The following is an 8193-nucleotide window of genomic DNA, read 5'->3' on the forward strand; positions in this document are numbered from 1 at the left end:
GGAGAAGACAAAATAAAGTAGGATAAAGTATAGTTATTAAAATAAAAATAATTATTAAGTAGAAAAATTTCTATTAAGAAAAAACAGAAAAACGGGTTGGTCTAACCCTAGGACAAATGGTGAAAGCAGAGCTATACAGACAAAATCTCACACAGCAGCACACACATACACACTCACAAAAAGAAAAAAAGGGGAAAATAATAGTATATCTTGCTCCCAAGATATACTATCCATCAAATTGGGATGATTCGTTGTCTATTCTGGTTTTCCACAGATGCAGGGCACTTCAAGTTGATTGTGGAGCTTTAATTCGCTGCTTCTGAGTTTGCTGGGAGAGACCTCCCCCTCTCCTCTTTGTTCACACAGCTCCCGGGGTTCAGCTTTAGACTTGGCCCTGCCTCTGTGTGTAGGTCGTCCGAGGGCGTCTGCCCTTCACTCAGACAGGACGGGGTTAAAGGAGCAGCTGATTGGGGGGCTCCAGCTCACTCAGGCTGGGGGGAGGGAGTGGCACGGGGGCGGGGCGAGTCCACAGCGGCAGAGGCCGATGTGATGCTGCACCGGCCCAAGGCACGCCACGTGTTCTCCCGGGGAAGCTGTCCCTGGATCCCGGGACCCCAGCAGTGGCGGGCTGCATGGGGTCCCGGGAGGGCCGGTGTGGAGAGTGACCTGTGCTCACACACAGGCCTCTTGGTGGCGGCAGCAGCAATCTTAGTGTCCCACACCCGTCTCTACTGTCCGTGCCGACAGCTGTGGCTCGCACCCGTTTCTGGAGCTCCTTTACGCGGTGCTCTTAATCCCCTCTCCTCGCGCCCGGGCAAGAAAAAGTCTCTTGTCTCTTCGGCAGCTCCGTGCCCGTTTCTGGAGCTCCTTTAAGCAGCGCGATTAAACCCCTCTCCTCGCGCACCAGCAGGCAAAGAGGGAAGAAAAGGTCTCTTGCCTCTTAGGCAGCTCCAGACTTCAACCAGACTCCCTCCCGGCCAGCCGTGGCGCACTAACCCCTTCAGGCTGTTTTCACTCTGCCAACTCCAGACCTTTCCCTGGGATCCGACTGAAGCCCGAGCCTCAGCTCCCGGCCCCTGCCCGATCCGTTGGGGGAGCAGACAAGCCTCTCAGGCTGGTGAGTGCCGGTTGGCACCAATCCTCTGCGGGAATCTCTCTGCTTTGCCCTCTGCACCCTGTGGCTGCGCTCTCCTCTGTGGCTCCGGAGCTTCCCCCTCCGCCACCCGCAGTCTCTGCCCGTGAACGGGCTTCTTAGTGTGTGGGAATCTTTCCTCCTTCACGGCTCCCTCCCACTGGTGTAGGTCCCGTCTCTATTCTTTGTCTCTGTTTATTCTTTTTTCTTTTGCCCTACCCAGGTACGTGGGGGAGTTTCTTGCCTTTTGGGAGGTCTGAGGTCTTCTGCCAGCATTCGGTGGGTGTTCTATAGGAGAAGTTCCACGTGTAGATGTATTTCTGATGTCTCTGTGAGGAGGAAGGAGATCTCCGCCTCTTATTCTTCCGCCATCTTTAAGCCGTCTCAATCATGTGGTTTTTGACCTACATTCTGTTAATGTAGTCTATCATATATTTTTTCATACGTTGATCCATCCTTGCATTCCAGGGACAAATCTCATTTGATCATGGTGTATAATTATTTTAATGTGCTGTTGAATTCAGTCTGCTAGTATTTTGTTGAGATTTTTACATCTATATCAGGGATATTACAGGGTTCAGGGTTTTTTTTTTTTTTTCTTAGCATATCTTTATCTGGTTTTGGTAATAGGGTAATGCTGGCCTAATAAAATGAGTTTGAAGGTGCTCCCTCCTCTTCACATTTTTTGTTTGTTTTTTTTCTTTTGGCGGTACACAGGCCTCTCACTGTTGTGGCCTCTCCCGTTGTGGAGCACAGCCTCCGGACACACAGGCTCAGTGGCCATGGCTCACGGGCCTAGCCGCTCCACAGCATGTGGGAATTTCCCGGACCGGGGCATGAACCCGTGTCCCCTGCATCGGCAGGTGGACCCTCAACCACTGCGCCACCAGGGAAGCCCCTCTTCACATTTTTGGAAGACTTTGAGAAGGACTGGCATTATTTATTTAAATGTTTCATTAAATTATCCAGTGAAGACACTAGGTCCTGGGAATTTCTTTGCTAGGAGATTTTTGATTACTGATTTAGTCTCCTTACTGGTGACAGATCTGTTCAGGTTTTTATTTCTTCTTGATTAGATCTTAGTAGGTTGTATGTTTCTAGGAATTTATTCATTTCTTCTAAGTTATCCAATTTGTTAGTATATAGGTTCATAGTCTCTTAGTATTTTTTTTTTTTTTTTTTTGTGGTACACAGGCCTCTCACTGCTGTGGCCTCTCCCGTTGCAGAGCATAGGCTCCGGATGCTCAGGCTCAGTGGCTGTGGCTCATGGGCCCAGCTGCTCCGCGGCATGTGGGATCCTCCCAGTCCGGGGCACAAACCTGTGTCCCCTGCATAGGCAGGCGGACTCTCAACCACTGCACCACTAAGGAAGCCCTGTTAGTATTCTTTTATTTATCTGTGGTATCAGTTGAAATGTGTCCTCTTTCATTTCTGTTTATTGCTATTGAAATATTCTCTATTTTTTTTACAGTCAGTCTTGCTAAAGGTCTGTCAATTTTGTTGATCTCTTTAAAAAAACTTTTTTGTTTTTTTCTCATTTTTCTATTCTCTATTTCATTTTTTTCTGCTCTAATAATTATCATTTCATTCCTTTTGATGAGCTTAGTTTGTTCTTTTTCTAGTTGCTTGAGGTTTAAACCTAGCTTGTACAGTTGAGATTTTTGTTTTTAGTATAGGTGTTTGCTGATAGAAACTTCCCTCTTAGTACTGCTTTTACTCATTTATGCAGCTCATAAATTTTGTTGTGTTATATTTTAATTTGTCTCAAGATAATTTCTAATTTCTCTTGTGATTTCTTCTTCGATTCATTGGCTGTTTAAGAGTGTGTGTTTTTTATTTCCACATATCTGTGAATTTTCCAGTTTTCCTTTTGGTGTTGCTTTCTAGTTTCATGCCATTGTGGTCAAAAAAGAACTTGGTATGATTTTAATCTTCTTAAATTTCTTAAGACTTGTGTTGTTACCTAACGTGATCTATCCTGAAAGAAGTTTTGTGTGCACTTAAGAAAAAAATGTATGCTTCTGTATTAAGGTGGAATGTTCTGTATCTGTGTGAGGTCCAATTGATCTATACTGTTGTTCAAGTGTCATGTTTCTTAATTGAACTTATAACGGGTTCTATTCATTATTAAAGTGAGGTGTCAAAATATACTATTGTGTTACTCTCTATCTCTTCAATTCTGTCAATGTTTTCTTCATTTATTTGGGTGCTCTGATGTTAGGTGCATATTTATTTATAATTGTTATATCTTCCTGAATTGATCCTTTTATCATTATATAATGTCCTTTGTCTATTTTTACAGTTTTTGACTTAAAATTTATTTTGTATGATATAAGTATGGTCACTCTGCTTTCTTTTGGTTACTATTTGTATGGAGTATCTTCTTCCATCCTTTCAATTTTATTCTGTATGTGTCCTTATATCTAAAGTGAATCTCTTGTAGATACTATATAGTTGCATATAGGCTTTCTATCCACTCAGCCACACTATGTATGTTGATTAAGGAATTTAATCCATATACATTTAAGATAATTACTGATGAGAAAGAGCTTACTATTGCTGTTTTGTGGATTTCTGTATTGTTTGCTAATTATTTACGCTATTGTTCATTCATCATTTTCCTGATTTTCTTTAGTTATCTATCTGTGGTGTCTGGTAGGTCATTGAGCTTCTACATTTTTTTTTTTTTTTTGACATGCACAAGGCTTGGCTTGTGGAATCTTAGCTCCTCAACTGGGGATTGAACCCAGGCCCTAAGCAGTGAAAGTGTGGAGTCCTAACCACTGGACCGCCAGGTAATTCCCTCACTGAGCTTTTAGATGATTATTTTGAATTTTTTTTCAGGTAATTCATATACCTCTGTTTCTTTAGAGTTGGTTTCTGCGTATTTAATTTGTTCCTTTAATTGTGCCAGTTTCCCTGTTTATTCATATGCATTGTTAATTTTGCTGGTATTTTGTCATTTGAAAAACACCCAACTTTTGCTGGATCTACAGACTGGCTTGTATAGGAGAAAACCTTCACCATTCACCCTGGCTAGATATTCAAGGGGTCTCTCAAACATTTCTTGCAAATGCATCTTTTCTGGGTCTGCCCATGTAGTTTCTCAATTGGAGAAGTTTGTCAGTTTCTTTTTAGGAGCTTGTAATCTCTTGCTCTTTCTGGTGTTTGTCTGTGATACTGCAGGCTCTCTGATGCTGCAACAAGCTGCAGAGCTCTCCTTTGTTCTCAGTTTCTTCTGGGCATCCAAAGCATGCAAGTTTTCAGTCAATGCCCTGAGTTAGATGAGACAGAAACCCATCCCTCGGGCAGTCCCCCAAAAGCTGGAATGTTGAACGTACATTTCTTTTACTCTCCAAGGGAAGAGCCATGAGTTGGGCATTTTCTCCCCATAAGGCTGAGCTTTCCTGGCTTGGGGAAAGTGTTATCATGGGTAAAATATAATAGTTTTTCTTACCATTTTAATGTGGCTGTTCTTATCTGAGGTATTGTGACTTCTTAACTGATGTCTGGAGTTTTCATAAATTCTATTTAGACAGTATATTGTTATTAAGTTGGTGTCTCTCAGGAGAATAACATCTGAGAATTCCTTTTCTCCTATCTCTCTGATGTTACCACCTCCACTGAAAGAACTTCAATATTCATAATGAAGATGTGGATAATACTTTCTTCCCTAATAGAAAATATTGGATGAGATTGAGCAGCCTAGGTTGCCTAGAATGAAGCCACAAAGAGAGGTATAGTGGCCATAGGGGCTGAGCAGCTGAATTTCAATCTTTGAAACGTCCTAAAATCATCCTGTGAGATAATTCATAAATAAATAAATAATCAAATTCTTGGGTTTTGGCACAGAGCTCCTAGAACCCTTGTAATTTCCTAAATGACAAGAGCACTAGGAGCAACTTTTTTTAAAAAAATATTTGGGCTTGGAGACCAGTTTCTCACACAGAAGAACTCTCTTGGAACTTCCTGGGTGGTAGCAATATCTTTTGTTGTAATGAGGTATCTTGGTGGGCCCCTGGATGGAGGCTGGTTACCAGAAAGACCAAGTCATGATTAGCTTGGAATTTTCAAACCCTTCCCCCACCCTTATTCCAGAAAGGAGAAAGAGACTAGAAATAGAGTTAATGATCAATCATGCCTATGTGTTGAAGCTTCAATGAAAATCTCTGAAGTACAGAGTTCAGAGAGTTTCCAGGTTGTTGAACACATGAAGGTGCGGGGAGAGGGGGCTGCCAGCATAACACAGAAGCTCTGCACCCCTTTCAAGAGAGCTTGCCCTATGCATCTGCTCCATCTAGATGTTCACCTGTCTCCTTCATCATATCCTTTTATAATAAACTGGTAAACAGAAAATAAACTGTTTTCTTGAGTTCTGTAAGCAACACAAGATAATGAATTGGACCCAAGGAGGAGTTCATGGTAACCTCCGAGTTATAGCTGGTCAGAAGCACAGGTAACAACCTGGACTTATGATTGGCATCTGAAATTGGTGGGAGGTGGTCTTGGGACAGAGCCCTTAACCTGTGGAACCTGATGCTACCTCCAGGTAGACAATGTTAGAATTGAGTTAAATTCTAGGATACTCATACTAGAATTACTTAGTGTGGGAAAAAACCCCTACACATCTGGTGTCATAAGTGTTGTGAGTGTGGTAGTAATGTGAGCTTTAAAGGAGAAACACATAGGAGGAAAGCTGAGTTTTTTTTACACACAACCTCGGGCAGGAACTACCATTTTTCTAACATGAGGAGTGAAATTTGGTATGCTGTGTTGTTTTCCTTATTATAGATACTGTAAAAGGAGCTCAAGCAGATATCTAAATCATTAGAATTTCTTAACTTCAAGCTCATGAAGACTTTTTATATGGGCATAAATTGAATATTTCTTTTTTTTACTAATTGCTCTATTTTGTACTTTTTTTAAAATTAATTTTTATTTTATATTAGAGTATAGATGATTTACAATGTTGGGTTAGTTTCAGGTGTACAGCAAAGTGATTCAATCATACATACAAATATATCCATTCTTTTTCAGATTCTTTTCCCATATAGGTTTTTACAAATTATTGAGTAGAGTCCCCTGTGCTATACAATAGGTCCTTGTTGATTACCTATTCTATATTTAGTAGTGTGTATATGTTAATCCCAAACTACTAATTCATCACTCTCCCCACCTTTCCCCTTTGGTAACCATAAGTTTGTTTTCTATATCTGTGAGTCTGTTTCTGTTTCGTAAATAAGTTCGTATGTATCATTATTTTTTTAGATTATACATATAAGTGATATCATATGATATTTGTCTTTGTCTGACTTACTTCACTTAGTATGATAATCTCTACACCTATCCAGGTTGCTGAAAATGGCATTATTTCATTGATTTTTTTTAACATCTTTATTGGAGTATAACTGTTTTACAATGGTGTGTTAGTTTCTGCTTTACAACAAAGTGAATAAGTTACACATATACATATGTTCCCATACCTCTTCCCTCTTGCGTCTCCCTCCTTCACACCCTCCCGATCCCACCCCTCTAGGTGGTCACAAAGCACCTAGCTGATCTCCCTGTGCTATGCACTGCTTCCCACTAGCTAGCTATTTTACATTTGGTAGTGTATATATGTCCATGCCACTCTCTCACATCGTCACAGCTGACCCATCCCCCTCCCCATATCCTCAAGTCCATACTCTATTACATCTGTGTTTTATTCCCATCCTACCCCTAGCCTCTTCATGACATTTTTTTCCTTACATTCCATATATAGGTGTTAGCATATGGTATTTGTTTTTCTCCTTCTGACTTACTTCACTCTGTATGACAGATTCCAGGTCTATCCACCTCATTACAAATAACTCAGTTTCATTTCTTTTTATGGCTGAGGAAATATTATGGCTGAGTAATATTCCATTGTATATATGTGCCACATCTTCTTTATCCATTCATCTGTTGATGGACACTTAGGTTGCTTCTATGTCCTGGCTATTGTAAATAGAGCTGCAATGAACATTTTGGTACATGACTCTTTTTGAATTATGGTTTTCTCAGGGTATACGCCCAGTAGTGGTATTGCGGGGTCATATGGTAGTTCTATTTGTAGTTTTTTAAGGAACCTCCATACTGTACTCTATAGTGGCTGTATCAATTTACATTCCCACCAGCAGTGCAAGAGTGTTCTGTTTTCTCCACACCCTCTCCAGCATTTATTGTTTCTAGAGTTTTTGATGATGGCCAATCTGACCAGTGTGAGATGATATCTCATTGTAGTTTTGATTTGCATTTCTCTAATGATTAATGATGTTGAGCATTCTCATGTGTTTCTTGGCAATCTGTATATCTTCTTTGGAGAAATGTCTATTTAGTTCTTCTGCCCATTTTTGGATTGGGTTTTTTTTGTTATTGAGCTACATGAGTTGTTTATAAATTTTGGAGATTAATCCTTTGTCAGTTGCTTCATTTGCAAATATTTTCTCCCATTCTGAGGGTTGTCTTTTGGTCTTGTTTATGGTATCCTTTGCTGTGCAAAAGCTTTTAAGTTTCATTAGGTCACATTTGTTTATTTTTGTTTTTATTTCCATTTCTCTAGGAGGTGGTCAAAAAGGATCTTGCTGTGATTTATGTCATAGAGTGTTCTGCCTATGTTTTCCTCTAAGAGTTTCAGAGTGTCTGCACTTACATTTAGGTCTTTAACCCATTTTGAGTTTATTTTTGTATATGGACTTAGGGAGTTTTCTAATTTCATACTTTTACATGTACCTGTCCAGTTTTCCCAGCACCACTTATTGAAGAGGCTGTCTTTTCTCCACTGTATAATCTTGCCTCCTTTATCAAAGATAAGGTGACCATATGTGTGTGGGTTTATCTCTGGGCTTTCTATCCTGTTCCATTGATCTATATTTCTGTTTTTGTGCCAGTACCATACTGTCTTGATTACTGTAGCCTTGTGGTATAGTCTGAAGTCAGGGAGCCTGATACCTCTAGCTCCATATTTCATTCTCAAGATTGCTTTGGATATTAGGGGTCTTTTGTGTTTCCATACCAATTGTGAAAATTTTTGTTCTAGT

Source organism: Kogia breviceps, chromosome 3 (assembly GCF_026419965.1).
Source record: "Kogia breviceps isolate mKogBre1 chromosome 3, mKogBre1 haplotype 1, whole genome shotgun sequence".
NCBI lineage: Eukaryota > Metazoa > Chordata > Mammalia > Artiodactyla > Physeteridae > Kogia > Kogia breviceps.